Here is a 27,184-nt window from a genome sequence, read left to right as displayed (position 1 = left end):
AAATAAACATCGAATTACATAAGTGGCTATACAGATCATTCGCACACACCTCAATAAACAATTGCATGCATGCTAAAGTAGGAGAAACGATCGTTTAGTCATCTACCTCTTGTGACGCTCCCGCCACTGCTCTATGGCTCGATCCCTCGGCTGAGGCATGAATAAGACACTTCCTCATGTCAACGATCCGCTTGTACATCTCGTAGCTTGTGTACGCGTCCTTGTCTGCGTACTTGACGTGTTGTTCATCCAGCCTCTCATGCCAAACATTGTGCCAGGCGTCCTTGTCCTTCTTGCTCTCATCCTTCATCTTCATGTAGTAGGGGTCGATGATGGACGAGGCAAGGTCAACTAGGGAGTTCAGTTTGCTCTTGTCGCTGCCTCAGACCTTGTAGTGGTCCTGGATGTTGACAAGATTCTGGCATTTCAAGCCCGAAACCTTGAGCGCTTTTAGATCATTGGTGGTGTCCACCGCAGCGAAATTGTAGTCGGAGCTGTTGATAAACCTGGAGAAATGCTCGCAAGGCCTTGTGGCCAGGTGGTAGTGGTAGATGAGGACATCATGTCGCAGGCGCAACTGGGCGACAACAACCTTCTGATCATGCCTGGCACGACCGAAGGTGTACTCGAGGTCGAAGCCGACCACTTGGTACTTGTCCTCGGCAAGGAACTCCTCCATAGTTTGGATGGAGCTCTCCGCCGACACCAGATCATTCGTGTACACCACCGAGAGAGCCTTCCCCCTCAGTGGGTGTCCACTACGTGATGCATGGTGAACTGCCCGCCGTTGTTGTCGTCGGCCGCTGGGAGCGCCATTGGAGCCACGGTGATCGCCATCGGAACCGATGGATGCCCTCTCTGTATGTGTCGTCGTGGAGGTGCTTATTGTGTCGTGTGATGCGAGAGATGAAGGTAAATGGCTGTAGGAATAAATGGGGGCCGGGTGGCCTGGATTCTCGGCGCGTCCGCATGGCAGTTTTTGCATCGGGTAACTGCAATGTCGAGACGCCCGGTGCAACCGCATGCACGCGAACATGCGTGATCGTGCACCGGCCCCAAACATTGGCAGTGCACGTGGAGGGGCGAGGGCAGAGCACCCAGAGGGACGCGAGAGCAGAGCGCGCGCGGTGGGACACGATCAGAGCACGCCGCGGCCGCCTCAACCACAAGCAACCACATGCATATAGCAGTTGAACACGCAGGAAATGGTCGCCTACAAGCCGGCCGATACTTGCGTCGCTGCGTAGAGAGCGGCCATGTGCTACTACCTCCGTCTTCGTCTATAGTCCCCTTTATATGTGCCATACTTTGCCCTCAAATTTAACCAACAAAATGTTAATGCATGTTATTATATAATTGGAAACTATGTTCAAATACGAATCCAACTATATAATCTTTGGCGACATGCATTCATATTTTATTAGTTAAATCCTACTTATAAACCAGGACGGGTGTATAGTAGGTAATTCAATCGCAAACATTTTTTATTATTAACCGTATGTGTATGTGGCCTTTCGTCCTCCTCCCGCACGTCTTGTCACCCTACTGCCGCAGACGGCTTACAGCGCAAGCTTGCGCAGTGCACGGGAGCGTTCTTTTCGCCAAACGGTGGTGCCAATGAATCGTGTGTGAGCCTCATACGTCTCCAATGTATCTATAATTTTTGATGTATTCATGCCATGTTTACAATATATTTACATGATTTTGGTATGATTTGATTAGAACTAACCCGGACTGACGCTGTTTTTAGCAGAACTACCGTGGTGTTGTTTCTGTGCAGAAATAAAGGTTCTCGGAATGCACTAAAAATCAACAGAGATTTTTTCTGGAAAATATAAAAAATACTGGAACGAAGAGTTACCGGAGGGGAGTCCCGTGGACCCCACGAGGGTGGAGGGCACGCCCTAGGGCCTGCCTCGTGGACTCTTTGTGGGGCCCCCTGACTTGTTCTCGACGCCAACCTCTCCTATAAATCCCCAAACCTCCAGAACATAACCTAGATCGGCAGTTCCACCGCTGCAAGCCTCTGTAGCCACCAAAATCCAATCAGGACCCTGTTACGGCACCCTACCGGAGGGGGGATCCTTCACCGGTGGCCATCTTCATCATGCCGGCGCTCTCCATGACAAGAAGGGAGTAGTTCACCCTCGGGGCTGAGGGTATGTACCAGTAGCTATGTGTTTGATCTCTCTCTCTCTCTCATGTTATGGATTTAGCACGATCATGATGTACCGCGAGCTTTGCTATTATAGTTGGACCTTATGATGTTTCTCCCCCTCTACCTTCTTGTAATGATTTGATTTTTCCCTTTGAAGTTATCTTATCGAATTGAGTCTTTAAGTATTTGAGAACACTTGTTGTATGTCTTGCGTGTGATACCCATGGTGACAATGGGGTATTCTATTGATCCACTTGATGTATGTTTTGGTGATCAACTTGTGGGTTCCGTGACCTTGGGAATCTATGCATAGGGGTTGGCACACGTTTTCGTCTTGACTCTTTTGTAGAAACTTTGGGGCACTCTTTGAAGTTCTTTCTATTGGTTTGAATAGATGAATCTGAGATTGTGTGATGCATATCGTATAATCGTACCCGCAGATACTTGTGGTGACATTGCAGTATCTAGGTGACATTAGGGTTTTGGTTGATGTGTTTCTTAAGGTGTTATTTTACTACGAACTCTAGGGATGTTTGTGACACTTATAGGAATAGCCCAATGGATTGATCGGAAAGAATAACTTTGAGGTGGTTTCGTACCCTACAATAATCTCTTCGTTTGTTCTCCACTATTAGTGACTTTGTAGTAACTCTTTGTTGCACATTGATGGATTGTAATATGATCCAATTATGTTATCATTGTTGAGAGAACTTGCACTAGTGAAAGTATGAACCCTAGGCTTGTTTCGAAGCATTGCAACGCCGTTTTTGCTCACTTTTACCACTTGCTACCTTGCTGTTTTTATAATTTGAGATTACAAAAACATATATCTACCATCCATATTGCACTTGTATCACCATCTCTTCGCCGAACTAGTGCACCTATACAATTTACCATTGTATTGGGTGTGTTGGGGACACAAGAGACTCTTCGTTATTTGGTTGCAGGGTTGTTTGAGAGAGACCATCTTCATCCTATGACTCCCACGGATTGATAAACCTTAGGTAATCCACTTGAGGGAAATTTGCTATTGTCCTACAAACCTCTGCACTTGGAGGCCCAACAACGTCTACAAGAAGAAAGTTGCGTAGTAGACATCAAGCTCTTTTCTGGCGCTGTTGTCGGGGAGGTTAGTGCTTGAAGGTATACTTTAGATCTTGCAGTTGAATCTTTTAGTTTCTTGTTTTATCACTAGTTTAGTTTGTAAAAGAAAATTACAAAAAATTGGAATTGAGGTTGCCTCATATGCTTCATCTTTTTAATATCTTTCGTGAAAATGATGGAAAGGAACATTGTGCTCAAGTGCTAAAAGAAGAATGCATTAAAATGTTTGGCACTAAATCTTTGAATGATGAGCATGATTGCAATATTGTTAGTATGAATTCCTTGAATATCCATGATGCTAATGATATGCAAAGCCACAATCTTGGGGATGCTATGTTTGATGAAGATGATATTTTTTGTCCCCCAAGTTTTGATGAGCAAATTTATTATGATGATAGCATGCCTCCTATTTATGATGATTATTGTGATGAGATGTATGCTATAAAGAATAATGATAATCATGAAACTTGTCATCTTAATTTAAATTTTCAATTGGATTATGCCTCACATGATAGTTATTTTGTTGAGTTTGCTCCCACAACTATTCATGAGAAGAAATTTGCTTATGTGGAGAGTAATTAAAATTCTATGCTTGTGCATCATGAAAATAATGCTTTTATGTGATAGTTATATTGTTGAATTCATTCATGATACTACTGAAAACTATTATGAGGGATGAGTATATGCTTGTAGGAATTTCAATAATATCAAGTTTCCTCTCTATGTGTTGAAAATCTTGAAGTTATGCTTGTTTTGCCTTCCTATGTTAGTTGATTCTTGTTCCCATAAGTTGTTTGCTCACAAAACCCCTAGTCATAGGAAGTGGGTTAGACTTAAATGTGCTACTCATATTCTTCATGATGCTCCCATTATGTTTCAATTCTTATCTTTTATGTGAGCATCATTGAAATCATCATGCCTAGCTAAGAAGGCATTAAACAAAAGCGCTTGTTGGGAGACAACCCAATATTTACACTTACTATTTTTGTGTGTACACATGATTAAGCTACTATAGTAATCATGTTTTATAGCTTTTGTTTCAATAAAGTGCCAAGTAAAGCCTTTAGGATAGCTTGTGGTGATAGTTGTGTTGATCCTGCTGAAAATCAGAAACTTTTGCGCTCAGTAAATAATTACCAGAATCTTATTGAAACGTTCTTTTGACCTGATTCTTTTTGCTATGGATTGGGGCACAAATTTCTCAGGTGTAACTATTTTTTTTCAGAATTTTCATAGTTACAGAAGTATCCGAGAGTTACAAATCACTACAGATTGTTCTGTTTTTTTGACAGATTCTGTTTTCTATGTGTTGTTTGCTTATTTTGATGAATCTATGAGTAGTATCGGAGGGTATGAACCATATATAAGTTGAAATACAGTATATATAACACCAATATGAATTTATAATGAGTTCACAACAGTACCTAAGTGGTGATTTATTTTCTTATACTAACGGAGTTTACGAGTTTTTTGTTGAGTTTTGTGTTGTGAAGTTTTAAATTTTTGGGTAAAGATTTAATGGACTATGGAATAAGGAGTGGAAAGAGCCTAAGCTTGGGGATGCCCAAGGAACCCCAAGGTAATATTCAAGGACAACCAAGAGCCTAAGCTTGGGGATGCCCCGGAAGGCATCCCCTCTTTCGTCTTCGTTCATCGGTAACTTTACTTGGAGCTATATTTTTATTCACCACATGATATGTGTTTTGTTTGGAGCGTCATTTTATTTTATTTTGTTTGATTGATGTTTGAATAATATCCCAAGATCTCAAATTCTTAAATGTTAGAGAGTCTTCACATAGTTACATAATTATTCGACTACTCATTGATCTTCACTTATATCTTTTGGAGTAGTTTGTCATTTGCTCTAGTGCTTCACTTATATCTTTTTTAGAGCACGATGGTGATTTTATTTTGAAGAAATTGATGAACTCTCATGCTTCACTTATATTATTTTTAGAGTCTTTTAGAACAGCATGGTAATTTGCTTGGGTTATAAAACTAGTCCTAATATGATGGGCATCCAAGAGGGATATAATAAAAACTTTCATATAAAGTGCATTGAATACTAAGAGGAGTTTGATTCCTTATGATTGTTTTGAGATATGAAGATGGTGATATTAGAGTCATGCTAGTGAGTAGTTGTGAATTTGAGAGATACTTGTGTTAAAGTTTGTGATTCCCGTAGCATGCACGTATGGTGAACCGTTATGTGATGAAGTCGGAGCATGATTTATTTGTTGATTGTCTTCCTTATGAGTGGCGGTCGGGGACGAGCGGTGGTCTTTTCATACCAATCTATCCCCCTAGATGCATGCGTGTAGTACTTCGTTTTGATAACTAATAGATTTTTGCAATAAGTATGTGAGTTCTTTATGACTAATGTTGAGCCCATGGATTATACACATTCTCACCCTTCCACCATTGCTAGCCTCTCTTGTGCCGCGCAACTTTCAATGGTACCATACACCCACCATATACCTTCCTCAAAACAGCCACCATACCTACCTATTATGGCATTTCCATAGCCATTCCGAGATATATTGCCATGCAAATTTCCACCATTCCGTTTATTATGACACGCTTCATCATTGTCATATTGCTTTGCATGATCATGTAGTTGACATCAAATTTGTGGCAAAGCCACATTTCATAATTCTTTCATACATGCCACTCTTGATTCATTGCACATCCCGGTACACTGCAAGAGGCATTCATATAGAGTCATATTTTGTTATAAGCATCGAGTTGTAATTCTTGAGTTGTAAGTAAATAAAAGTGTGATGATCGTCATTATTAGAGCATTGTCCTAGTGAGGAAAGGAAAATGGAGACTATGATGCCCCCACAAGTCGGGATGAGACTCCGAAAGAAAAATAAAAAAAAGAAAAAGAAAAAAAGAGGCCATAAAAAAAGGGAAGGCCCAAATAAAAAATGAGAGAAAAAGAGAGAAGGGGCAATGTTACTATCCTTTTTACTACACTTGTGCTTCAAAGTAGCACCATGATCTTCATGATAGAGAGTCTCCTATGTTCTCACTTTTATATACTAGTGGAAATTCTTCATTATAGAACTTGGCTTGTATATTCAAATGATGGGCTTCCTCAAACTGCCCTAGGTCTTTGTGAGCAAGCGAGTTGGATGCACACACACTTAGTTTCTTTTTGAGCTTTCATACACTTATAGCTCTAGTGCATCTGTTGCATGGCAATCCCTACTCACTCACATTGATATCTATTGATGGGCATCTGCATAGCCCACGCCTAGTTGATGTGAGACTATCTTCTCCTTTTTGTCTTCTCCACAACCACCATTCTATTCCACTTATAGTGCTATATCCATGGCTCACGCTCATGTATTGCGTGAAGATAGAAAAAGTTTGAGAACATCAAAAGTATGAAACAATTGCTTGGCTTGTCATCGGGGCCGTGCATGAGTTAAATATTTGGTGTGGTGAAGATAGAGCATAGCCAGACTATATGATTTTGTAGGGATAACTTTCTTTGGCCATGTTATTTTGAGAAGACATGATTGCTTTATTAGTATGCTTGAAGTATTATTGTTTTTATGTCAATATCAAACTTTTGTTTTGAATCTTATGGATCTGAATATTCTTGCCACAATAGAGAAGATTACATTGATAAATATGTTAGGTAGCATTGTTGGGGAACGTAGCAGAAATTCAAAATTTTCTACGCATCACCAAGATCAATCTATGGAGAGACTAGCAAAGAGAGAGAGAGGGAGTGCATCTTCATACCCTTGAATATCGCTAAGCGTAAGCGTTACAAGAACGCGGTTGGTGGAGTTGTTCACGAAGCGATTCAAATCGCGGTCGAATCTGATCTAAGCACCGAACAATGGTGCCTCCGTGTTCAACACACGTACAGCCCGGGGACGTCTCCTCCTTCTTGATCCAGCAAGGGGAGAGGAGAAGTTGAGGGAAAACTCCGACAGCACAACGGCATGGTGGTGACGGAGCTCGTGGTTCTTTGGTAGGGCTTCGCCAAGCACTACGGAGGAGGAGGAGGTGTTGGAGGAGGGAGAGGGCTGCGCCAAGGGAAGGGTGCGGCTGCCCTCTCTCTCCCTCACTATATATAGGGGGAAGGGAGGAGGGGGAGGCACCCTAGGATTCCCTAGGGGAGGGGGCGGCCACAGGGGAAACCCTAGATGGGTTTGGGCGCCCCCACCCCCTAGGAAACTTGCCCCCCAAGCCGGGAGGGGCGGCTGCCCTAGGGGTGGCGCCCCCACCTCTCCTGGTTACGTGAGATGGGGTGGGAGGGGCGCTCAGCCCCTTAGTGGGCTGATGTGCCCTCTCCCCTTGGCCTATAAGGCCCCCCAACACTTGCCGAGGCCTCCGAAACCGCTTTCGGACACGCTGGTCATCACCTGGTACCCTCGGAACAATTCCGGACTCCAATACCCTTCATCCAATATACCGATCTTCACCTCCGGACCATTCTGGAGCTCCTCGTCATGTCTGGGATCTCATCCGGGACTCCGAACAACCTTCGGTAACCACATACTATTTCTCATAACAACTCTAGCATCACCGAACCTTAAGTGTGTAGACCCTACGGGTTCGGGAACCATGCAGACATGACCGAGACGTTCTCCGGTCAATAACCAACAGCGGGATCTGGATACCCATGTTGGCTCCCACATGTTCCATGATGATCTCATCCGATGAACCACGATGTCAAGGATTCAAGCAATCCCGTATGCAATTCCCTTTGTCAATCGGTATGTTACTTGCCCGAGATTCCAATACCTCGTTCAATCTCGTTACCGGCAAGTCACTTTACTCGTTCCATAATGCATGATCCCATGACTAACTACTTAGTCACATTGAGCTCATTATGATGATGCATTACCGAGTGGGCCCAGAGATACCTCTCCGTCATACGGAGTGACAAATCCCAGTCTCGATTCGTGCCAACCCAACAGACACTTTCGGAGATACCCGTAGTGCACCTTTATAGCCACCCAGTTACGTTGTGACGTTTGGTACACCCAAAGCACTCCTACGGTATCAGGGAGTTACACAATCTCATGGTCTAAGGAAATGATACTTGACATTAGAAAAGCTTTAGCAAACGAACTACACGATCTTGTGCTATGCTTAGGATTGGGTCTCGTCCATCACATCATTCTCCTAATGATGTGATCCCGTTATCAATGACATCCAATGTCCATGATCAGGAAACCATGACCATCTGTTGATCAACGAGCTAGTCAACTAGAGGCTCACTAGGGACATGTTGTGGTCTATGTATTCATACATGTATTACGGTTTCTAGTTAATACAATTATAGCATGAACAATAGACAATTATCATGAACAAGGAAATACAATAATAACCATTTTATTATTGCCTCTAGGGCATATTTCCAATAGTCTCCCACTTGCACTAGAGTCAATAATCTAGTTCACATCACTATGTGATTGTAATGAATTCAACACCCATGGGGTTTGATCATATCTGGCTTGTGAGAGAGGTTATTAGTCAACGGGTTTGAATCTTTCAGATCCGTGTGTGCTTTACAAATCTCTATGTCATCTCCTAGATGCAGCTACCACGCTCTATTTGGAGCTATTCCAAATAACTGTTCTACTATACAATTCCGGTTTACTACTCAAAATAATCCGGATTAGTGTCAAAGTTCACATCGGCGTAACCCTTTACGACGAACTCTTTTACCACCTCCATAATCGAGAAAATTCCTTAGTCCACTAGTTACTAAGGATATGTTTGACCGTTGTCTTGTTATCCATTCCTGGGTCATTCTTGTACCCCTTGACTGACTCATGGCAAGGCACACTTCAGGTGCGGTACACAGCATAGCAAACTGTAGAGCCTATGTCTGAAGCATAGGGGACGACCTTCGTCCATTCTCTCTCTTCTCTCGAGGTCATTTCTTGAGTCTTACTCAATACTCACACCATATAACACAGCCAAGAACTCCTTCTTGGCCGATCTATTTTGAACTTCTTCAAAATCTTGCCACGGCATGTATTCATTTGAAAGTATTGTTGAGCGTTTTTGATCTATCCTTATAGATCTTGATGCTCAATGTTCAAGTAGCTTAATCTAGGTTTTCCATTGAAAAACACCTTTTCAAATACCATATATGCTTTCTAGAAATTCTATATCATTTCTGATCAACAATACGTCAACAACATATACTCATCAGAAATTCTATAGTGCTCCCACTCACTTCTTTGGAAATACAAGTTTCTCATAAACTTTGTATAAATCCAAAATCTTTGATCATCTCATCAAAGCGTATATTCCAACTCCGAGATGCTTACTCCAGTCCTTAGAAGGATAGCTGGAGCTTTGCATAATTGTTAGCATCTTTTAGGATTGTCAAAACCTTCTGGTTGTATCAGATACAACCTTTCCTCAAGAAAATCATCGAGGAAACTATATTTTGACATCCTATCTGCAAGATTTCATAAATAATGCAGTAGCTGCTAATATAATTCTAACAGACTCTTAGCATCGCTACGAGTGAGAAAGTATCATCGTAGTCAACTCCTTGAACTTGTCGGAAAACATCTTAGCGACAAGTCGAGCTTTGTTAATGGTGACACTTACCATCATTGTCTGTCTTCCCTTTTAAAATCCATCTATATCCAACAGCATTATGACCATCAAGTAGTTCTTCCAAAGTCTACACTTTGTTTTATACATGGATCTTCTCTCGGATTTTATGGCCTCGAGCCATTTGTCGGAATCCGGGCCCACCATCGCTTCTTCATAGCTCGTAGGTTCATTGTTGTCTAGCAACATGACCTCCAAGACAGGATTACCGTACCACTCTGAAGCAGTACACGTCCTTGTCGTCCTACGAGGTTCGGCAGTGACTTGATCTGAGGCTTCATGATCACTATCATCAGCTTCCACTTCAATTGGTGTAGGTGCCACAGGAACAACTTCCTGTGCCCTGCTACACACTAGCTGTAGTAACGGTTCAATAACCATATCAAGTCTCCACCATCCTCCCACTCAATTCTTTCGAGAGAAACTTTTCCTCGAGTAAGGACCCGTTTCTAGAAATAATCACTTTTGCTTCCGGATCTAAAATAGGAGGTATACCCAATTGTTTTGGGGTATTCTATGAAGATGCATTCATCCGCTTTGGGTTCGAGCTTATCAGCCTGAAACCTTTTCACATAAGCGTCACAGCCCCAAACTTTCAAGAAACGATAGCTTAGGTTTCTCTAAACCATAGTTCATACGGTGTCATCTCAACGGAATTACGTGGTGCCCTATTTAAAGTGAATGTGGTTGTCTCTAATGCCTAACCCATGAACGATAGTGGTAATTCGATAAGAGACATCATGGTATGCCTCATATCCAATGGGGTGCATCTATGATGTTCGGACACACCATCACACTATGGTGTTCCAGGCGGTGTTAGTTGTGAAACATTTCCACAATGTCTCAATTGTGTACCAAACTCGCAACTCAGATATTCATCTTTATGATCATATCATAGACATTTTATCCTCTTGTCACGACGATCTTCAACTTCACTCTGAAATTACTTGAACCATTCAATAATTCAGACTTGTGTTTCATCAAGTAAATATACTCAGTATCTACTCAAATCATCTATGAAGTAAGAACATAACGATATCCACTACGTGCCTCAGCACTCATTGGACTGCACACATCAAAATGTATTACTTCCAACAAGTTGCTTTCTTGTTCCATTTTACTGAAAACGAGGCTTTCAGTCATCTTGCTCATGTGGTATGATTTGCATGTCTCAAGTGATTCAAAATCAAGTGAGTCCAAACGGTCCATCTGCATGGAGTTTCTTCATGCGTATATACCAATAGACATGGTTCACATGTCTCAATCTTTTCAAAAATGAGTGAGTCCAAAGATACATCAACATGGAGCTTCTTCATGCGTTTTATACCAATATGACTCAAATGGCAGTGCCATAAGTAGGTGGCACTATATCATTACTATCTTATATCTTTTGGTATGAACATGTGTATCACTACGATCGAGATTTAGTAAACCATTCATTTTAGGTGCAAGACCATTGAAGGTATTATTCAGATAAACAGAGTAACCATTATTCTCCTTAAATGAATAATCGTATTGCGATAAACATAATCCAATCATGTCTATGCTCAACGCAAACACCAAATAACAATTATTTAGGTTTAACACCAATCTCGATGGTAGAGGGAGTATGCGATGCTTGATCACATCAACCTTGGAAACACTTCCAAACCATATCATCATCTCACCTTTAGCTAGTCTCCGTTTATTCTGTAGCCTTTTATTTCGAGTTACTAACACTTAGAAACTGAACCGATATCTATTACCATGGTGCTACTAGGAGTACTAGTAAAGTACACATCAATATAATGTATATCCAATATACTTCTGTCGACCTTGCCAGCCTTCTCATCTACCAAGTATCTAGGGTAGTTCTGCTTCAGCGACTGTTCCCCTCATTACAGAAGCACTTAGTCTCGGGTTTGGGTTCAACCTTGGGTTTCTTCACTAGAGCAGCAACTTATTTGCCATTTCATGAAGTATCCCTTCTTGCCCTTGCCCTTCTTGAAACTAGTGGTTTCACTAACCATCAACAATTGATGCTCCTTCTTGATTTCTACTTTCGTGGTGTCAAACATTGCGAATATTTCAAGGTCATCATATCTATCCCTGATAGGTTATAGTTCATCACGAAGCTCTAGTAGCTTGGTGGCAATGAATTTGGAGAAACATCACTATCTCATCTGGAAGATTAACTCCCACTCGATTCAAGTGATTTTTGTACCCAGACAATCTGAGTACAAGCTCAACGATTGAGCTTTTTTCAATTAGTTTGTAGGCTAAGAAACTTGTAGGAGGTCTCATACCTCTTGACATGGGCACGAGCCTGAAATCCCAATTTCAGCCCTTGGAACATCTCATATGTTCCGCGACGTTTCAAAAACGTCTTTGGTGCCACAATTCCAAACCGTTTAACATTACTAAACTATCATGTAGTCATCAAAACGTGTATGTCAGATGTTCACAACATCCACAGACGACGTTCAAGGTTCAGCACACCGAGTGGTGCATTAAGGACATAAGCCTTCTTTGCAGCAATGAGGACAATCCTCAGTTTACGGACCCAGTCCGCATAATTGCTACTATCAACTTTCAACTAAATTTTCTCTAAGAACATATATAAAAACAGTAGAACTAAAACTTGAGCTATGACATAATTTGCAAAGACCTTTTGACTATGTTCATGATAATTAAGTTCATCTAATGAAATTATTTAATGAACTCCCACTCATATAGACATCCCTCTAGTCATCTAAGTGATACATGATCCAAGTCAACTAGGCCGTGTCTGATCATCACGTGAGACGGACTAGTCATCATCGGTGAACATCTTCATGTTGATTGTATCTATTATATGACTCATGTTCGACCTTTCAGTCTCTTGTGTTCCGAGGCCATGTCTGTACATGCTAGGCTCGTCAAGTCAACCTAAGTGTTTTGCATGTGTAAATCTAGCTTACACCCGTTGTATGTGAACGTTAGAATCTATCACACCCGATCATCATGTGGTGCTTCGAAACAACAAACTTTCGCAACGGTGCACAGTTAGGGGGAACACTTTCTTGAAATTATTATGAGGGATCATCTTATTTACTACCGTCGTTCTAAGAAAATAAGATGCATAAACATGATAAACATCACATGCAATCAAATAGTGACATGACATGGCCAGTATCATTTTGCTCCTTTTGATCTCCATCTTCGGGGCTCCATGATCATCATCGTCACCGGCATGACACCATGATCTCCATCATCATGATCTCCATCATCGTGTCTCCATGAAGTTGTCTCGCCAACTGATTACTTCTAATACTATAGCTAACGGTTTAGCAATGAAGTAAAGTAATTACATGGCGTTATTCAGTGACACGCAGGTCATACAATAATTAAAGACAACTCCTATGGCTCCTGCCGGTTGTCATACTCATCGACATGCAAATCGTGATTCCTATTACAAGAATATGATCAATCTCATACATCACATATATTTCATTCATCACATCCTTCTTGGCCATATCACATCACACGGCATATCCTGCAAAAACAAGTTAGACGTCCTCTAATTGCTGTTGCAAGTTTTTTACGTAGCTGCTATAGGTTTCTAGCAAGAACGTTTCTTACCTACGCCAAAACCACAACGTGATATGCCAATTGCTATTTACCCTTCATAAGGACCCTTTTCATCGAATCCGATCCAACTAAAGTGGGATGGACTGGCACCCGCTAGCAACCTTATGCAACAAGTGCATGTCAGTCGGTGGAACCTGTCTCACGTAAGTGTACGTGTAAGGTTAGTCCGGGCCGCTTCATCCCACAATACCGTCGAAACAAGATAGGACTAGTAACGGTAAGAATATTGAACAAAACCAACACCCACAACTACTTGTGTTCTACTCGTGCATAGAATCTACGCAATAGACCTAGCTCATGATGCCACTGTTGGGGAACGTAGCAGAAATTCAAAATTTTCTACGCATCACCAAGATCAATCTATGGAGAGACTAGCAACGAGAGAGAGAGGGAGTGCATCTTCATACCCTTGAAGATCGCTAAGCGACAGCGTTACAAGAGCGCGGTTGGTGGAGTCGTTCACGAAGCGTTTCAGATCGCGGCCGAATCCGATCTAATCACCGAACAATGGTGCCTCCGCGTTCAACACACGTACAGCCCGGGGACGTCTCCTCCTTCTTGATCCAACAAGGGGAGAGGATAAGTTGAGGGAAAACTCCGACAGCACGACGGCATGGTGGTGATGGAGCTCGTGGTTCTTCGGCAGGGCTTCGCCAAGCACTACGGAGGAGGAGGAGGTGTTGGAGGAGGGAGAGGGCTGCGCTAGGGGAAGGGTGCGGCTGCCCTCTCTCTCCCTCACTATATATAGGGGGAAGGGAGGAGGGGGAGGCGCCCTAGGGTTCCCTAGGGGAGGGGCGGCGGCCACAGGGGAAACCCTAGATGGGTTTGGGCGCCCCCACCCCCTAGGAAACTTGCCCCCGGAACAATTCCGGACTCCAATACCCTTCGTCCAATATACCGATCTTCACCTCCGGACCATTCCGGAGCTCCTTGTCATGTCCGGGATCTCATCCGGGACTCCGAACAACCTTCGGTAACCACATACTATTTCCCATAACAACTCTAGCGTCACCGAACCTTAAGTGTGTAGACCCTACGGGTTCGGGAACCATGCAGACATGACCGAGACGTTCTCCAGTCAATAACCATCAGCGGAATCTGGATACCCATGTTGGCTCCCACATGTTCGATGATGACCTCATCGGATGAACCACGATGTCAAGGATTCAAGCAATCCCGTATGCAATTCCCTTTGTCAATCGGTATGTTACTTGCCCGAGATTCGATCATCGGTATCCCAATACCTCGTTCAATCTCGTTACCGGCAAGTCACTTTACTCGTTCCATAATGCATGATCCCGTGACTAACTACTTAGTCATATTGAGCTCATTATGATGATGCATTACCGAGTGGGCCCAGAGATACCTCTCCGTCATACGGAGTGACAAATCCCAATCTCGATTCATGCCAACCCAACAGACACTTTCGGAGATACCCGTAGTGCACCTTTATAGCCACCCAGTTATGTTGTGATGTTTGGTACACCCAAAGCACTCCTACGGTATCAGGGAGTTACACAATCTCATGGTCTAAGGAAATGGTACTTGACATTAGAAAAGCTTTAGCAAACGAACTACACGATCTTGTGCTATGCTTAGGATTGGGTCTCGTCCACCACATCATTCTCCTAATGATGTGATCCCGTTATCAATGACATCCAATGTCCATGGTCAGGAAACCATGATCATCTGTTGATCAACGAGCTAGTCAACTAGAGGCTCACTAGGGACATGTTCTGGTCTATGTATTCACACATGTATTACGGTTTCCAGTTAATACAATTATAGCATGAACAATAGACAATTATCATGAACAAGGAAATACAATAATAACCATTTTATTATTGCCTCTAGGGCATATTTCCAACAAGCATTCCACATCAAAAATTCCGTTTTCATCATTTACCTACTCGAGGATGACCATGTATTCATGCCATGTTTACAATATTTTTACATGATTTTGTTATGATTTGATTAGAACTAACCCGAACTGACGCTGTTTTTAGCAAAACTACCTTGGTGTTGTTTTTGTGCAGAAATAAAAGTTCTCGGAATGCGCTGAAAATCAACGGAGTTTTTTTTGGAAAATATAAAAAATACTGGAACGAAGAGTTACCAGAGGGGAGTCCCATGGGCCCCACGAGGGTGGAGGGCGCCCCCTAGCGCGTGCCCCCCTGCCTCATGGACTCTCCATGGGTCCCCTAACTTGTTCTCGATGCCAACCTTTCCTATAAATCCCCAAACCTCCAAAACATAACCTAGATCGGGAGTTCCGCCGCCGCAAGCCTCTATAGCCACCAAAGACCAATTGGGACCCTGTTCCGGCACCCTGCCGAAGGGGGGGTCCATCACCGGTGGCCATCTTCATCATCCCAGCGCTCTCCATGACAAGGAGGGAGTAGTTCACCCTTGGGGCTGAGGATATGTACCAGTAGCTATGTGTTTGATCTCTCTCTCTCGTGTTCTTGATTTGGCACGATCTTGATGTACCGCGAGCTTTGCTATTATAGTTGGATCTTATGTTATTTCTCCCCCTCTACCTTCTTGTAATGAATTGAGTTTTCCCTTTGAAGTTATCTTATCAGATTGAGTCTTCAAGGATTTGAGAACACTTGATGTATGTCTTGCATGGGATACCTGTGGTGACAATGGGGTATTCTATTAATCAACTTGATGTATGTTTTGGTGATCAACTTGCGGGTTCCTTGACCTTGGGAATCTATGCATAGGGGTTGGCACATGTTTTCGTCTTGACTCTCCGGTAAAAACTTTGGGGCACTCTTTGAAGTTCTTTGTGTTTGTTTGAATAGATGAATCTAAGATTGTGTGATGCATATCATATAATCATACCCGCAGATACTTGTGGTGACATTGGAGTATCTAGGTGACATTAGGGTTTTGGTTGATGTGTGTCTTCAGGTGTTATTTTACTATGAACTCTAGGGCTATTTGTGACACTTATAGGAATAGCCCAATGGATTGATCGGAAAGAATAACTTTGAGGTGGTTTCGTACCCTACAATAATCTCTTCGTTTGTTCTCCACTATTAGTGACTTTGGAGTGACTCTTTGTTGCATGTTGAGGGATTGTTATATGATCCAATTATGTTATTATTGTTGAGAGAACTTGCACTAGTGAAAGTATGAACCCTAGGCCTTGTTTCGAAGCATTGCAATACTGTTTTCACTCACTTTTACCACTTGCTACCTTGCTGTGTTTATAATTTCAGATTACAAAAACTTATATCTACCATCCATATTGCACTTGTATCACCATCTCTTCGCCGAACTAGTGCACCTATATAGTTTACCATTGTATTGGGTGTGTTGGGGACACAAGAGACTCTTTGTTATTTGGTTGCAGGGTTGTTTGAGAGAGACCATCTTCATCCTATGCCTCCCACAGAATGATAAACCTTAGGTCACCCACTTGAGGGAAATTTGCTATTGTCCTACAGACCTCCGCATTTGGTGGCCCAACAACGTCTACAAGAAGAAGGTTGCGTAGTAGACATCAGAGCCCATTCTCGTGCAACCTCGCAGGTTCCCGTGCAAGCTTCCTGCCCGACTGGGTGAAATCCTCCAAAATCCCATTGCTTATCGGGCTGCTATGAAAACCCTCACGGTCGGCGAGTCCTGCGTCACATTTTCCCCTCCCTCCCTGTAGGTTATCTCGTCTGCTTCTCCCACAATCTCCAATGCCACCGGTCTGTCGTGGTCGCTCAGCCACTTTGCCTTCATCAGACGACAACTCCAGCTGGGAGCCTACACCATGGTGACGGTGCTTTCCCCGGCGTAGTGTAGTGCGCGTGGCGTCCCTGTTGGGTTTGCGCGGAACACCCACCACACGCTCCGTCGTCGGTGCCCGTCGGCAGCTGTTGCCGACCGCTATTGCCGCCACTTCACCGTCGAAAGCCAGTACCATCGCCCGCTCCACCGCCGCGGCCCGAAGGCGGGAGGTGGCCGTCGTGGCCTCCACCCCACTGCCGACCACCATGGCCATCACCCGCTCCGCCACCGTGGCTCGAAGGTGGCAGGTGGTGGTCGTGGCCGCCACCCCATCGTCGTCTGCCATGGCCGCAAGCCCACCGTTGACCGCCATGGTCATCACCCGCTTTGCCCCTGTCGCCCGAAGGCGGGAGGCGGAGGTGGGTGCCAGCACGTGCGTCAGCGACCTTGCACGCTAGACCGAGTTCCTGCGGGAGGAGGAGGAGCACCTCGTCGAGCATGCAAAGAGCCTTACCGCCGCCGTGGCCGCGGCACACACCACCTCAGAGGCAAGGAATCAGGAGATCTACGAGGATAACCAATGCTTCGAGAGGGGTCGTCTGGAGCGACAGAGGGCATTCGAGGTGAGCGTCGCTGAAGTTGCAGCAGTGGCAGGCACCATATTGCAGTTGTCCAGCTCGTCGGTAGGCTCCTCCTCCTCTACCTCTTACTGAGCGCGCTCGAAAGAGGAGAGGATGCCGAAAGTAGTACAAAGCCCCTCCATAGTAGTATTTAGGGGCTATTTTGTTCAGTTCATCTGATTATAGATGTGGTGGAATTGTACAACATACTTAAAATTAGCTAGTATATAAAGTAGAACTAGCTATTTCAGTACGTGGTTGACAACAATTGGGGAATAGTTTGGTCGGTTCAGCTGTCGAGTTGAACTGTTTGTATAAATTAAGCACGACTGCTTAATCTATGAATGAAATCTATGCTTAATTACTGAATTCTAGTTGCAAAATTAGATAGTGCTAGTGATTTTTAGCTGCATATTTTGACAAACTGCAGTCTTACAAGGTTGACAAATGGTATTGTTACTAGATCAACAAATGTCAATCTTTCAAGTTCGACAGATGGCAACATACCCAATATGACAGATGCAAATCTTACCAAATTATTTGTAAGTGGTTGCACAGGAGTCATCCAAAACAACTGTTTGCCTTGAAGAGATGCAAAAATCCTGCTCTCGCCTTGCATACGGGTGTTCTATCTAAAACGTTTGCGATCAAGAGTTGCACAAATCCTGCTCGGCACATTTTCCCTTGGCTTCCTGGGGAAGCTGTCGGTTTGCATACGGGTGTTCTAACTAAAACGTTTGCGATCGAGACAATATTAAACCCAAGAAAAAAAAAATATTTTCGGCGCGGCGGAGGCGGATGCCGCGCCGTCCTTGTTGTTGTCGTCCTCTGGGACGCCGTTGTTGAAGTCTTCAAGGCAGGATAGAATGTTTTTCACTTGTAAATCAAACATCATGTCGTCACGCGATCGACGGGCAGGGCGCGGGAGGACGGCAGCTGGCGGCACTAAGAGTTAGAGGTCGACGGCGGCGTCCCATGCCAATGAGGGGGGCGTGCGCATGGGCACGGGCGTGGTGGGTGCATCCAAACAAACGGGGACCGGTGCTGCGATGGGTGGTGGGGCGCGCACAGGCTCATGCACGGGCGCTGGCGCTGGCGCTAGCATGTACACGAGCTCGCGCGGGTCCGCGGAGACCTCGGTGACGCCCGCGGCTTCCAGCTCTATGATAGTGCTCGGCGACCAGCCCGTCAATGCTACGGGGATGGTTGCTGGTGCGGGCGCAGGGATGGGAGCTGGGACGGGAGCGGGGGCAGCAACAACCGCGGCCAGCTCGTTCTGGGCCATGTCCATGAGGCCCCATTCCTCCTTATTTTCTATCTCCTCCGGCTCGGAGTCGACTTCAACAAACTTGAAGACTAGTGGCAGATGATCCTTCTGCGCCATGGTGTTGGTGGAGGTATGCAGGAGGGAGGGGAACGTGAGGCGAACAGTAAGGCCACCCGTATTAAGCAGCAGCCCGGGCGCCATTAATTAATGGAGAGGAAGGCGGGCGGCCATGTAAGTCAAAGGGCTCGATTCCCAGTGAGCCTGCGCAGCGTACAACTCACACGCTTCTCGGTGAGCCTGCGCATTGGAGGACAGCTTGCACACCTCTCGGCCAGCCTGCGCACCGGACTGCGCTCCATGCATCCCATTCAGTCAAGCAGCTATCCGCACGACACCTCCTATAGCCATTAAAACCAAGACACGTGGCGACACGTGAATGGTTAACATAACGCACACGATTTGAATTATACAAACGTCTGCAATGTTAGAGTGGCGGCTATTTGTTTGAAATGCTTTTGTTGGTTGTTATTCGAGTGCTTCTTCTGTCAAAATGGACACGAAAAATAGCACAACATGTCGGGTGCCATTCCATGATAGCATGCCAAGTTTCATGAATTTCAGACGAGTTTTGGATTTGCTAGAATTTAAAAACAAAGTATCTCAACATTTTGTCGGCAATCAACAGTGCCCTGGTGTTTGAAATTCAATCCCATTTCTTGCATGGGACCTAAGCATGCACCCAAGGACAAAGATTTTACTTTTCAACCAATTTATATGCACCGGAGCATGTGCATGTAGTTCAAATTTGAATTATGCACATAAAATGCCTCTAAAACCAAGTTAATGTATAAAAATGTCCAGACGAACCCCGAAAAATTGCAAAATTTAACACAACACTCCTCTTGTTCTATGTTGACACTAGAATTTTTTTGAAAGCTATATGAGGCAGCGGATATCATTTCGTCCCCGAAGGTGGGACGTTCCCCACCGAAACCATCAGGCTTGTTGTGAGAAGCTCTGGTCTATGAGAAGCTTATACCCGAACCTGCCCCAAATGGGACAAAAAAATTACCATGACATGTTGATGCCGCTCCATGATAACATGCCAAGTTTCATGAATTTCAGACGAGTTATGGATTTACTAGAATTTCAAAATCAGGAATCTTAATGTTTGCTGCCGAGTGACGGTGGCAGGGTGTTTGACATTCATTCGCATTTCTTGCATGGGACCTAAGCATGCAACCAGGGACACAGATTTGAATTTTCAACCAATTTATGTACATTAGAGCATGTGCATGTAGTTCAAATTTGAATTATGCACATAAATGCATCGAAAACACAATTAATGCATAAAAATGTCCAAACAAACCACGAAACATCCCAAAAATTGACACAACACTACCATTGTTCTATGTTGACACTAGTAACATTTTTAAAGCAATAAGAGGTAATTGATACCATTTCATCCCCAAAGGTGGGGCGTTCCCTACCGAAACCATCAGGCTTGTTGTGAGAAGCTCTGGTTTGTGAGAAGCTTATACCCAAACCTGCTCCAAATGGGACAAAAAATTTACTACGACATGTTGATGCCGCTCCATTATAGCATGCCAAGTTTCATGAATTTCAGATGATTTTTGGATTTACTAGAATTTAAAAACCAAGAATCTCAATGTTTGCGGCCGAGTGACGGTGGCAGGGTGTTTGACATTCATTCCCATTTCTTGCATGGGACCTAAGCATGAAACCAAGGACACAGATTTGAATTTTCAACCAATTTATATGCATTAGAGCATGTGCATGTAGTTCAAATTTGAATTATGCACATAAATGCATTGAAAACTCAACTAATGCATAAAAATGTCCAAACGAACCCCGAAAACTCCCAAAAATTGACACAACACTCCTGTTGTTCTATGTTGACACTAGAAATTTCTTGAAAGCAAAAAGAGGCAGCGGATATCGTTTCGTACCCAAATGTGGGATGGTCCCTACCGAAACCATCAGGCTTGTTGTGAGAACCTTTGGTTTGCGAGAAGCATATCCCCAAACCTGCCCCAAATGGGACAAAAAATTTACCACGGCAGGTTGATGCTGCTCCATTATAGCATGCTAAGTTTCATGAATTTGAGACGAGTATTAGATTTACTAGAATTTAAAAACCAGGAATCTCAATGTTTGCGGCCGAGTGACAGTGGCAGGGTGTATTACATTGATTCCCATTTCTTGTATTGGACCTAAGCATGCAACCAAGGACATAGATTTGAACTTTCAACAAATTTATATGCATTAGAGCATGTGCATGTAGTTCAAATTTGAATTGTGCCCATAAATGCATTGAAAACGCAATTAATGCATAAAAATGTCAAAACGAACCCCGAAAAATCCCAAAAATTGACACAACACTCCTGTTGTTCTATGTTGACACGAGAATTTTTTGAAAGCAATAAGAGGCAATGGATATCGTTTCGTCCCCAAAGGTGGGACGTTCCCTACCAAAACCACCAGGCTTGTTGTGAGAACCTTTGGTTTGTGAGAAGCATATCCATAAACCTGCCCCTAATGGGACAAAAAATTTACCACAGCATGTTGATGCCGCTCCATGATAGCATGCCAAGTTTCATGAATTTTAGATGAGTTTTGGATTTACTAGAATTTAAAAACCAGGTATCTCAATATTTGCGGCCGAGTGGCGGTGGCAGGGTGTTTGACATTCACTCACATTTCTTGCATGAGACCTAAGCATGCAACCAAGGACACATATTTGAATTTTCAACTAATTTATATGCATTAGATCATGTGCCTATAATTCAAATTCCAATTATGCACAAGAATGCATAGAAAACTCAGTTAATGTATAAAAATGTCCAAGCGAATCCCAAAAAATCTCAAAAATTGACACACCACTCGTGTTGTTCTATGTTGACACGAGAAACATTTTGAAAGTAAGAAGAGGTAACATATATTCTTTTGTGCCCCAAGGTGGCACGTACCCTACTGACACCATCAGGCTTCTTGTGAGAGAAGCTCTAGTTTGCGAGAAGCATATACCCACACCTGCCTCAAATGGGATAATATTTTTACCACAGCATGTCACTGCTGTTCCATGATATCATGTCAAGTTTCATGAATTTCAGACGCATTTTCAATTTACTAGAATGTTAAAAGCATGTATCTCAATGTTAGCGACTGAGCGACAGTGTCAAGGTGTTTAACATTCATTCTCATTTCTTGCATGTGACCTAAGCTTGCTACCAAGGACAAACATTTGATTTTGCAACCCATTTTTATGGACTGGAGCATGTGATTCAATTTTGAATTGTGCACTTGAAATGGCTAGAAAACCAATTTAATGTATAAAATTTCCAAAGAACCCTGAATAATTCCAATTTTTTATGACACACATATAGTTGCATGTTCACTGCAGATAAAAGGTCTAGCAATTCAAACACCGTCCATTGCCGCTGTGACCATTATGCAATCCAAATCAAAATTAAAAATCAAGTAGATCCCACACAGTTTATTATCACCAACCATGTGAGATGCAGTACAAAATATTCTGGAGCACCGTCGTGTATAGTACGCCTATGGCTTAGGCGAGAAGGTGCGTCGGCTACAGTCCACAGCCGGCATGTCAAACACACTAGCTCACTCCCCAAATATCATTTCACTGTTCAATCATCGCTGGTGAAAGATGGGGACGTGGACCCGCGTCGTGAGGGCAACTTCGGCGGCCCACTCCGGAGAGAGCGCGGCCGCAGCTGCCATGCGCGTGCTAACAAGGTGCATGAGCGCGGCCACAATTTGCGACCGGGTGGCCAAGGAAGGCCAAATGGCCGATGTTGCTTCTCAGGTGGTGGGAACAACATCTACCTTGGGGATAGCAGCTGGCGAGAGCGGCACAATAGATGTCTGTACCATAGCGGCGGCTTTGGCCCTGATGGAGGCCGCCCACGACCATGTCGGGGCTGCCCACGCCCAGCTCGTGGCGGTCACCGCACAATCGAATGAAGCTTCTCCGACAACGGTCGGCAACCCACGGCCAAAGAGTTGGCAATCGCCGAGAGCGTTCGAGCAGCCGTCTGTTCCTCCACCGCATACCTTGTGACGACGAAGCCCGTCCAAGCCCAGATCACGCCTGCCCACGCCCAGCTCGTGGCGGCCTTTTCCAAAGAGATGGCAGACGTGGATTGCAAGATGCTTGCCAAAGATGGTGCGATGGATTCCATGGAGCTCCTTCCCTAGGAGACCGTCGGGCGCGAGCTGGACATGGAGGAGGAGGTAGAGATTGACAAGCAGCAGCCATAGTAGTACTCTTTGTTTTGTTTAATTAAGAGTGCCGATCTTTTATTTGTTAGAGTAATGTCTAGGCCAGCTAGCTCCGTTTAATTGCTGAACTTGCTCGATTAAGAAGTGTGGGTGTGCTGTAGCCTCCTTTGTGTACCCAATTATCCAATGACATGGATGAGCACTATAACTAGGGAAATTGGAACCAAAAATTTTGACGTTCAAACTCATCACACACGGGTTAAGCTATTTGAATCGTTTGTGATGTTCACATATCGTACACAGTTCTGAATAAGGGACTGTGTCTGATGACACTTTGCCTGCTAGTTTTTTTGCTGAAGTGATTCCAAATTTTTGGCTTCCGCAGAAATACCTACCTCCTCTCCCCCCTTACCAAAAGCCACATTTCCCCTGTTTCCACCTTCCTTTCCAAGTTGAAACCTTCACTCCTTGCTTGTAGCGCGCCCCCTCGCCGACGACAATTCCTTCATGCTGCTCGGCCTCGTCTATTCAGGCAGGTAATCCACACCAGACCCCCATCCTCCTCCTGGTTCCACATCCCACATGCCCCGACCGCCGGCGCAACACCTTCCACCCAAATCACCGACCCATCCACCAAATAAGCGCCGCCCTAAGCCATGGTGCACGCAGTATAGCCAGAGCTCAAGGAGCATTTGGCAGCGGAGAAGCAAATCATGGCCGCACGCGCGGATGAGGTTGCGATGGCTACCATTCGTGCCAACTCCCAGATATTGGAGGAGCACCTTGCCATTTCCAAGCTACACCGGTTAACCATGCTTGGTTTACCCGTTGCGTGTGCTGCTCCTGCCTTTCCTTAAAAAATTCTAGTGAATTGTGCTATCTAGTTTTACCATGCAATCTGTTGCTACTGTTTATATGTTCTATATGTAGTGCAGTGTGGTGCTCACTTATTAACTATTTGGTTAATTAATTGTCGTCTTCAGGTAACTGTTTGGTTCAATTCTGCTAATGTGAGGTTCAATTCTTCAGGCTGCAATTTTATATTGTCTTCCACGTGATAAATAAATCGAATTTATCTTTACAAAATACACGATAAACGAATACAATTGCTATATTTCTAAGTTGTCCAGCATGCTTGGTTTGGTTATACATTGTGCAATGTGGTGCTCGGTTAACAGTTGGTTCATTTGTGTTGTGGTGTTTAGTTAACTGTTTGGTTCAATTCTGCAATGCAATGTTCAATAGTTATGGGTGGATTCTGTTATTGTATACCATGTGACAAGTAAACCGAATTTGGCTGTACTAAATACATGAGAAACAAATACAATTGCTATATTTCCAAGTTGTTAAGCATGCTTGGTTCAATTAACTGTCTGATATTCTATTAGGAGTATGTTATATTGTGCAATGTGGTGCTCAGTTAATGTTTGGTTCATTTGTTGTGGTGTTTAGTTAACTGCTTGGTTCAATTCTGTAATGTGATGTGCAATTGTCGTGGGTGGAATTTTGTATTGTTGTGCATGTGAGGAATAAATTGAATTTGGTTGCACTTAATACATGAGAAACATATACAAGTGCTATATTTCCTAGTTCTTAATCATGCTTGGTTTGGATAAATGGGTTTTCCATGTGGCTTGAATTAATCTGATGAATCTACAATGTGCTTATTTTTCATCAACATATTTTACCGATAGCATGCGAACCCTTACTTAACCTGATGACTAACTACCTTATATGTGTTGCAGGGAAACAATGGGAAGCATTGAGGTTTACAATCGAGGTTAGCACGTGCATGGTCCGTTGTCTAATAGCACATTATTGTGAAATTGCAGGAACCATTCTAATATTTAGGTTTTTAACAATTTGGTCGTGCACATGTAGGTCCTGCTGTCAGAGGTTTTGACCCACTGTTTGACCCTTTTTGCATATGCGGAAATGAGTTGTCCATGAATATTAATCAAGTCAAGAAACTCAGAAAGATTGTTAGGATAAAGAAATTAGCGCCAAAAAACAACAAGATCTTTGTCTGCACAATGAAGAAGACATCAGTTCACTACAAGATGGTACTAACTATTATACCTTGCCTTTTTTATTCCTTTGCCCCATTTCCAATATAGAGAAGATATTTATGCACATCCCTTCTTTTTAGGCCTTTCCAAAGCAGTTCACTGATAATTACCTCTCAAACCACCTCTATGGTCAGGAGGCGAGGAAGGTTTTCATACAACACCCACGGTTCAATATTGAAGTGTTCCTGAAGAGGATGAAGGATGGACGGTCAATCATCCACAGGCATTGGCCTAAAGTTGCAAAGACCTTCAACATCAATGAAGGCTCAATATTCGCCTTTCACTTCAGCAGTTTTCCCGATGAGATGCATCTGTCTATGTACCATCTATGATGCTAATTTCTAAAGGTTCTAGATGTTGCATGTGAAACTTGGTGCTGGTGCAGTTGTGTAATGGGGTAGCTGAGTGCTGAAGCTATATCATGTTGTACTTTTATGTATTTCAATTATGAAATCATGCTTCCTTAATATGGGAATGAAATATATTATGTGCTTAATATGAATGTCAATTAGATTAATAAATGGATTATTAATAATAGGGCAATTAGACCGCTACTGACGAATTAGCCTGCTAATTCATTTTTGCTATTGCAAACGGTTATTGAGAAAATACCGTGGGCGATGACCTAAGGCAACACACACAGTTTCTAGGAATAAACCATGTTGGATCGATGAACAATCACACACGACGTTCTCTTCAAATCTGTTTGTGTTACGCCACCTTGCGCAAACGTTTACCGCATAAAAACTGTGTGTGATGACAGCCTTTGCCACACAGTTTCTTCTACGCACCCTGTGTGATGCATTCAATAACGCAAACGATAAAATTGTTAAAATTGTGTACGATGGGGACCCTATCACGAAGGATTTAACGGGGAAAATTGTGTGTGATGTACCTACGAACGGAAACGTTTTCCTTGCAACGACCGTGTGGGATGTATATACAAACGAAAACATTTAGCGGGGAATGATTGTGTGGGATGTACTTACATCCGAAAATGATTTCGCTCGTGTAATTGTATTTGTTAGCACTATTGTACGTATAACCATATTTGCTTGCTCGCCGGTCGCACACGACTTCATTTTGCCGAGTGTGTGTGCCAGGAGGGCATATCCCCGACGGTTTGTGGGTCGTGTGGGAAGGACCCCCCCCCTATCGCCCACACTCACTAGGTGACGGTTCTGAATGCCGCCGCGGAAAGGGGTTAAAAACCGTTTGTATAGCACCTCGCTATACCAGTGGTAGGGAATGGTGTTACTCATTGGGTGCAAGGGAAAAGGATCTTCCCTCGAGATTCTGTTGGTATTTATAGTGCAGTAGAAGGTCCAATTCCGCCTGCTAAATCTACAAAAACAGTATCCCCTGCTCCACCAGCTGCAGCACCTCCTTCAACTGTACCGACATTTCAACGAGTTACTCATTCGTTTGCTCCGTAAGTGGCATGTTCCCAAGCTGCCTTCACACCTAACACTACTTTGGAAGCACTGATGACACTATAGGACTTGGCAAGATCAGATGAACCTCATGAGCATCAACACCAAGACGGTACCTGACCGAGTCAAGTTGCAGTGCATGCTCCTTTATATGTACTCTCACAGTTTGATGTGCACTAACACTTTCCATATTCATTGTTGAACTAGCACCATGGCACAAGAGGTAACAGACATCAGGGATAATGCTTGACAGATTAAAACAATCTAAAGCAGGATGAATGGAGATCCAATTTGAGGCGGGTTTAAAAAGGCCACGTGATGCTACA

This window comes from Triticum dicoccoides, chromosome 1B (genome assembly GCF_002162155.2).
Source record: "Triticum dicoccoides isolate Atlit2015 ecotype Zavitan chromosome 1B, WEW_v2.0, whole genome shotgun sequence".
NCBI classification, from domain to species: Eukaryota; Viridiplantae; Streptophyta; class Magnoliopsida; order Poales; family Poaceae; genus Triticum; species Triticum dicoccoides.
The sequence above is the reverse complement of the archived record's forward strand: the minus strand, read 5'-3'. Positions refer to the sequence as shown.